The sequence below is a fragment of the Corylus avellana genome, chromosome ca10 (assembly GCF_901000735.1).
Source record: "Corylus avellana chromosome ca10, CavTom2PMs-1.0".
NCBI classification, from domain to species: Eukaryota; Viridiplantae; Streptophyta; class Magnoliopsida; order Fagales; family Betulaceae; genus Corylus; species Corylus avellana.
The window spans coordinates 17,861,680-17,870,617 of record NC_081550.1 but is presented as its reverse complement, the minus strand read 5'-3'; positions in this window follow the sequence as shown (position 1 = coordinate 17,870,617).

Below are 8,938 nucleotides of genomic sequence, written 5' to 3'. Positions count from 1 at the left end.
AAAATTATATATATATATAATTTTATATTTTTTCTGACATGCAACACCTGGTACGTCAGGAAATTACCTCGATTGGCCCCCCAATAGGCGGGATTTTGAACTTCTTTCCCTCTTTTTATTTCCCCCCTCAACTTTTTCCCACTTATTAATTTTTACCTCTTCATTTTTTTTTTCCAGCACATTCACTCTCCTGTCTCAATCTCCCTGCTTCCTTGTTTCTCTGCAGTCTAGAGGATGAAGAAAAACAGAAGGTGAAAGGGGAAAAATTGAGAAGCATGCAGTAGATCAAAGAAAGCAGAAAAAGAAGAAAAAGAAAAGGAGAAGAGAAGAAGAAGAAGAAGAAGAAGAGGAGAAGATCGATAGGAAGATTTTTTGGGTTTTTCAGATTGATTTTTTGATTTCTTGATGGTTGGTTTTAATTTTTTGAAGATGTTTTCGGTTTGAGTTTTTGAAAATATTTTCAAAAACTCAAACCATGGTGCAGATCTGCACCATGGAGATCGAAAAGAAGAGGGACAGAGTGAGAAAATTAAATGGAGAAATGGGAGCTAGAGCTGGAGAAAAAATCAAGAGAGAGAGAATTGAGAAAAGAAGAAAGGGAGTGGGATCTGCACCATGGTGCAGAGAAATGTGGGTCTCTGCACGGCAGCTCCCTCACGGAATTCCCAAAAAAATGGAAAATTAAAATTTAATTGAAAATTAATTTTAATTAATAAAATTTTTAATTAAAAAAAAATTCCAGAAAAAATTTAAAAAAAGAAAAATTAATATTTTATTTAATTTTTCAATTTTCTAACGTGGTAAAGATGCCACGTCAGAAAATTGAAAAATTACTGCCACGTCAGAAAATTTTCTGACGTGTGACAAAGTAAAACGTCAGAATTTTCTGACGTTTTACCCACTCACATGTCATGAAATTTTTTTTCCTGACATCTATGTTTCTGACAATCGACACGCGTCAGAAACGACCCGTCAGAAAAATTTCCTGACGCGTCAGACACTAAAAAACGTCAGAAATCTCCTGTCATAAAAAAATTGTTTTTTTGTAGTGAAGGGATATGACCGTTACATATTTCCTTATTTTATAATCTCATTTATATCTCCTAGCCGTTATAACTTATCTCCTAAAATCTCTCTTGTAATCAATGCATTGATGTATAAATATAACTCATGCTCCCATTACAATGTAAGGTGAAATAGTAAATAATAGGAGAGAGTTTACATAACCCTCTCAAACTACCACTCAATTGACAATGTCCCCTCCAAACTTTCAATTGTGACAATATCCCTCCAAACTACCAAAAATTGTCAATGTTCCCCCAAATGACAAAATTACCCTTAGTAAATTTTTTTTTTAAAAAAAAAAACTAAAACTAAAGCTTCTAGGAAAAACCTAAAACAAAAAAAATCCAAACTTTGGCCAATTTCTTTTTAAAAAATCAATTTTATAAGAAAAAAATCGATTTTTTTCATATAAAAATTGAAAATTTTCGTTTTTTTATTTATTTTTATTTTCGTTTTATAATTTTATTTAAATAAAAATTTACGTTTAAAAAAAATAAAATTTTCGTTTAATAAAATTAATTTTTTTGTTTTTTTAAACTAAATAAAAAATAGTTTTTTTTTAATAAAAATTTCCATTTTAAAAAATAAAATTAAAATTTTTTGTTTTTTAAAAAAATCTTCTTTTTTTTTTTGAATTTATAGGGGTATTTTTGTCTTATTGATAAATCTATAGGGGCATTTTTGTCTTATTGCTAGTCTTGGGGGGGACATTGACAATGTTTTAGTAGTTTTGAGAGGACATTATCACAATTGAAAGTTTGAGAGGAACATTATCAATTGAGTGGTAGTTTGAGAGGGGCATATGGACTTTACCCTAAATAATATTAGTTCTTTCAAATATTCTCATGGTATCAGAGCCACCATAGCTTTAAGTTGTGTGGGTTGATTTCGCTTCTCTGAGAGTATACTAGTGTGGGTTGATGTAACAGGAAAGTTACTGCCAAACCAGAATTAGAAAGGAAAATGAAAGAGAAAGAGTGTAAGTAAGAGACTTTGAGAGAGAAATGGATGACTTCTTCTTATTGAACAACTTGGCCAATTCGAGATGGCTAATCTCCATACAATGTTTGTACACTTCTGCCAAAAGATACCCCTTCTTGCACTTAACCAGCCTTATATAAGCTTAGCAATCAAGGCAATTAGGCTTACAATTGTTTACAACTAACTGTAACAACTTTTGCAACTAACTACCAACAACTACTATAACAGCTTCTATTATACACATGCTGCAATGCCTCCTAACAGAATTAACTGTCATGCTCCTGCTGCCTTTCCCCTCAGCTTCCCAACTCTTATGCAACAGCTTCTCATTTCTTCACGTGACATAGCCTTCCTCTCTAAAGCACCTTGCCCACAAGGTGTGGATAAGCATGCTGTAAAGCAAACAAGTCCTCCCAAGAAGCATCATCAACAGTTTGGCCAACCCACTGAACCAGAATTTCAGTAATTGCACGACGACCTTGCTGCTTACTCCTTCTAGCCAAAATTTTCAAGGGTTCTGGCTGAGGGACCCCATGCACATCCATTGGAGGTAGTTTAGGAATAAGAAAATTCTTGTTACCCAACTTCAACTTCAACTTCGATACATGAAAAACTGGATGAATCCGAGCTGCCACTGGAAGATCTAACTCATAGGCTACCTTCCCCACCCTGCGAATGATCTGAAATGGGCCATAAAACCTAGGGGATAACTTCAAAGATCTTTTAGTAACCACAGATTGTTGTCTATAGGGCTGCAGCCTTAGATAAACCATCTGCCCTACCTCAAATTCTCTCTCTGATCTCCTCAAATCAGCATACCTTTTCATTGCTCTTGTTCTCTTTCAGTGACGAGTGAGAACAATAGTTTGTGTGGAGAGGAAATCTTGCTTCTTGAGGCTTATTCTGATGTAGGAACTCAGAGTTCCATAGAAACTGGGCGGAGTTTATGCGGTGTTGATGTTGTTGCTAAGGCCAGCAATCCAGTGGAACCAAATGATGAGACAAAGATTGTGAGTGATCCTGTTGCTGTGGCTGTGAGTCTTGAGGAAGAGATGGGCGATGGCTCTGATCCCAAGCCATCTGCAGCTCTTCTTCAGTTGCCTCTGGAAAGAGCGGTGAATGGAACATTTGGCCGCAGTGTTTTTGAGGTGGATTATGTGCCTCTTTGGGGATTTACATCTATGTGGGGAAGAAGACCCGAGATGGAAGATGCAGTTGATGTGGTACCTCGTTTTCTGAAGATTCCTGTTCAAATGCTAATCGGTGACCAGGTTGCAAACTATTGTCGTGAGCGTGTCCATTCATCAATCTCTTGGGCAACTCAGCATTTTAAGTTGCTGAAGTATCTGGTTGGCTTGAGGCATCGATGGCGCTGGAAGAAAAAGAATGTGGGAAGGTTTAGGCTTTGGACTGTATTGGGCCTTGAGCTGCATTGTGTTTTTTTGGCAGCTCTCTTTCAATGGCATACAACAGAAGGTGCTAGTGTGCGACAGACTAAGAAAAAAAGAAAAAAAAAAGTGTGAGGAGAGATGTGTGTGCTATCACGGTTGTGTTGCAAATGGTGGAATTGGGCATTGTGGAAGTCAGACTTGGGCAGTGTGTGTTCACGTGAGCTGGCTTGCTTGGGAAGCTGAATAGTGCGAAGGTGGGGAAGTGCCAACAAATATCTGACAATGGTTTGGGCTTTTGGACTGCATTTTGACCCTAGGCTGCATTTGTATTTCAATATTCTTTGTATTCACTTGTAATAGGCAGCTTTCTTTCAATTGCACACCTTGTGGGCAAGGTGTTTTAAAGGAGCAGGTAATGTAATGGGTTAAAGTAGATGTAATAGGTACTGTTATAATATAGTTTAGTTAGTTGAGAAGGTTATAATACAGTTTAGTTAGTTGAGAGTTAGTTGAAGTGTTAGTTAGGGGAGGATGTATAAATAGTCTGAATGAAAATGTAATCAGTAGCTTTGGAGACAATTGTTCATTGTGAACTTGGAGGAGGAGTCCTCGAATACTCAAGAAGGTTTAGGTATCCTCGAAATACCTAGTTCAATAGTCAATTCATTCATTCATTCTATTCTTTCTCTTTTTCCTTTCCATATTGGCATTCATAACGGTTGTTATTAGAACAGAACTGTTGCAGTTGATCAGCCAAAAAAAAAAAACTCTTTCCATTTGAACGTTTTCTCTCCCTCTCTCTGTTTCCCTTCCGCTATATGTCTCTGTTTTCCTTTTGTTTTCTCCTCCGTAGCCCTACGACCTCTATTCTCATGGCTGCTCAAAACACTTTATACCCTTACCCATCTACCTTGAATATTAGCAATTTTGTGTCAATAAAACTCACTCAAACCAATTATCTTAGGTGGAGAACTCAAATGTTAGGCTTGATTGAAAGCCAAGAGCTTTATAATTTCATTGATGGAGAAACTTCCCCTCCACCAGAAATGGTGCCTGCTTCAGATGCAACCCCAACAAATCCAAAAATGGTGGCTAATCCAAAATTTCAAGCGTGGAGACATTCAGATCGCTTACTGAGAGGGTGGATCATTGGTACCTTGTCTGAAGACACATTGAGTCTTGTAATTGGGCTTGACTCCTCACAAGAGGTATGGAATACTTTACATACTGCCTTTGCTCATGACTTTCAAGAAAGAGAATTTCATCTTACTCAAAAATTGCAAACCCTCAAAAAGGGAACTTTAACTATGACTGAGTATGTTAGAGATTTTAAACTTATTTGCGATGACTTGGCTGCTATTGGCAAGCCTATTGAGAGCCAAAAGAAAGTATTTTGGCTATTGAATGGTTTAGGCAGTGAATATAAAGCCTTTGTAACCACTATGCTTAAACCACCTACACTAAGATTATACTCCTTTTGCAACATCATGAAATGTAGCTCTCCATACATGAACCACACACTTCTAATAACCAGACAGTTGCTTTTGTAAGTCATAAAGGGCATAATTTTTCTCAAAGAGGATATGCTAGTTGTTGTAAAATTAAATGGATGGTGCAAAAATTCTTATTGATGCTAAATAATATTAATCTGAACAATTAACAATAAGATAAATAGAATATAATAAATAAAAAAATAGAGCAAGGAAAAATCTCACAAAGCTATAGAATCACGCAAAAGTGTTGTCTTTAAAGGTTGATTTCGTACCTCCCAGAGTGTATAACACGGTGCGATTGGATCTCTTAACACGCAACTTCTCAGGATTAGACTATAGCGTCTACCTTCGTTAAGGACGCACTTCCAAGTAATGAAGATTAAATGAACAACCCTTTCTCAAATTGAAGATGATGAAAAATTGAGTAGCAAATAATTCTATTTTTTCTCCTTAGTAACAAAGAAAAATTCTGGAGCATAAAAATGAAAATCTCACTAAAGAGTAATATTTTTGATGATGTTTTGTCAAAGTTGAACACTTGCTTATATAGACGTGGAGAATCTTTTTTTTTTTTAAAACTCATTATCATGTAATCCACGTATTAAAAACAAACGGTCAAAAAACAAACTATCAACAAAGCTCATTATATGTCAAAGACAAATGGTTTTAATCTAATAAAAACCAACGATAAAAGAATACATTAAAAAATTGATAGCTTGTAGAAGTTTTTTTTTTATTGCCCAATGGTCATAAACCATATATTTAGAACCTAATTGTATATAATTCTAGCCAAAGTGTTTTTTTTTTTTAGCGAGTAAGGGGCTGGTTATCCCCTTACTCGTCGATCAACTTCTGGGTCTTGCACCTTTTTAGAACCTAATTGTATTTCATGGAGCGCAAAGAAACAACCTACTGTTGCTAAGTCCAGTACTAAAGCTGAATATCACTCTTTGGCCTCTGCTTTGGCTGAACTTACATGGCTTGGTTTTGTGCTGCGGGATATTGTGCCCACTTTGGCTAGGCCTCTACACTGTATTGTGATAAGTTGAGCTCTCTTTATCTTACTATCAATCCAGTTTTTCATGGTCGCTCTAAACATATTGCGGTGGATTATCACTATGTTCGTGAGAAGGTTGCTCTTGGCGCACTTGTGACCCAATTTGTTTCTTTTTCAAATCAATTGGCTGATATCTTCACCAAACCTCTATCCCGGGAGTCTTTTACTACATTATCTATCAAACTTGGCCTCACTCCTCGGCTTAGTTTGAGGGGGAGTATTAGGACCAACAATAAAGAGCTAACCAAAATCAATAGCTGATTGCATAAATCAAGAGATATTACCATTACCTATTTCCTTATTTTATAATCTCATTTATATCTCCTAGCCGTTATAATATATCTCCTAATTGTAATCAATGTATTGATGTATAAATATAACTCATGCTCCTCACTACAATGTAAGGTGAAATAGTAAATAATATCAGTTCTTTCAAATATTTTCAAAGGTGATACCTTCCATGAAAGTTATGAAAAGAAAACCAATGCAACTCTTAATGCATTCTATAAATAGATAATGGGGGCCAAATTAATGGAGAAGGATCCTCTCCATTTCATTTAATGGAGAGAAATGAAGAGGATCCTATTCCGGTCATAATGTTCATACATAATTTATCTATGACGTTTTAATTTCTCTTTGTCATTTTTTATTTCCACCCTAATGGAAATCAAAAAAAATAAAACTTAATGAGTATGGCCCAAAAAAATAAGAATAGGGTCAAAAAAATTTATTGGATAGGGCTAAAAAAATTTAAAAATAGGGCCAAAATTTAGAAAAGGGGGGGCCAACCTCATATGAACATGGTCTTATACATGTGTGTTCACATTATTTACCTAATGATAATTTGGTAACCAAACTATATTAGTTTATTGTGGTTAATATGGGTAGGGTTTTCGCATTGCTGATTTGGAATGATGTGGGTTTCATAAAATAAGTTCCAAACTAAAGGCTAGATTGAGTACTAGTATTGGTTCATTTCAAAGGCCACAGATTTATAATCTTACTTATAACCTATAATATATAACGTTTTGATTATTATGTTTTTGCCATCATAAACCTTAAAAAATAGTATAAAGAAGGTCCAAAACACTAAAGAAGGTCTAAAAGGCTCAAAAAGCGTTAACCGCTAACCAACTTAACAATTGCAATCGCAGTTATTTAGAAATGATAACCGCCTAAAGTGATTACGGTTGCGGTTATAAGGGAATAACCGCAACCGCAATTGCTTGATCATCCTTAGTTATTAGAAAACTACTTTAACATACGAGAAAATTCGTAGCAATGACATTTTTCTTCTTTCTTTCTTTCTTTCTGTTTTTTTTCTCTAAATGAATTAATGACAATTTTTTTTTTCTTAATAACCAATTAGGTCACTTTTTCTTTTGATGATTTAAAATGCAGGCTGATGCATATGCCAAACCTGCTGATGAACCTATGATTTTTTTTTTCTTCAATTAATAAGTAATTTATATTTGTTATAGAGTAGGTATTATATCGTCAAACCTAATTTTTTTTTGAAGAAAAATTGCAATGTTATTCATTCAAAGAATTAACAACACCAAGAGCTTAAAAGCTCTTAAGAGTAAAGAGCCAATTGCTCTAAAAGTACAACATCGTGAATAACGTTAGGGATTTCCTCCATCCAGATTCTATCACACCATTCCTTAATTGCTGCCTTAGCAAGTCCATGTGTTGCACTATTCACATCACGTCTGATAAAGCTAGCCTCTTAACTTCCTAAAGGACCAAAGCACCACTTTAATATCCTCCACGATTTGCCCATAACTACAAAACTCAAAACTCATAGAATTTATCACCTGAATCACCAGCTTCGAATCCCCTTTTAAATATAGCTCTTGGATTCCAAGGTCTTTGCTAAATTCTACCGCACACAGAGCCCCCATCGCTTCAGCAGTCGTGGGTTCTTGGATAGCCGCTAATACTCTGCTACGAGTTGCAATGACAGCACCCGTGGCATCTCTTGTTATCACACTAATCCTGACCCTTCTCAAAGAGGGATCCATAACAATGTCCCAGTTTGTCTTAAAACCACTAGGAGGCCATTTCCACACCGTAATCCTCGTCTCAGCTAGATTAGTTGTATTCTCCTTCTTGGCGTTCTGAGCTTGTCGGAATTGTTCCAAGGACAATTCCACTTCTAGACGACGTGGTTTAGATGGGAGAAACAACCTCCGTGTACTACAGCATTACAGTTGAGCCAAATGCCTCTCCCAATAGTGGCCCATCTTTCTACCTCCTCCATGTCGCATCTGTCCATCATAGTACTTCATAAATCATTAAATTCCTTCTTCGAACAATGAGTCTTCTGGATTTTTCGGTTACAACTTCCCCATATATCTTGGGCAGTCGTCAAACCTAATTGATATAAAAAGATAAGTCAAATTCTATTATTACAAATATATAGTATGTACAAAAGACGTAGATGAATTTAAACTTAAAGTTATAAAAATGTTCAATACAAATAGTGATAACTTATTTTTTTAATATTTATTGTAAATGTAAATTGGTTCAATTAATAAAATATTTTGTAATTATATGATGGATTTAATATCGAATGATGATTGATGGGTATAGATATGATTTAGAAATTTAGGCAAACTGGTCCCTAGCGCGCACTTTTTTCATCTACAATATAATTTCAAAATTCGGAACTCAAAGTTGAAAATTTGGACTGCACTTTGGTCCCCATCCCCAAGCCGCCAAAAGAAGCACAAGGAAAAAGCACAATCCGTGGCACAGCACATACAACAATCTTCTCCGTCGATTTCCATCTTATCAACCGCTTACATTCTCTTGTCATGCTTCACGCGGATCGAGCCTGTTAGCCGTCGATAACTTCCCAATTCCAACGGCCCACATTAACCCGCGCCCTTGCTTCAAACCCCAACCCAAAAACCGCCCACTCTATAAGTACCATTCCGAACCCCATA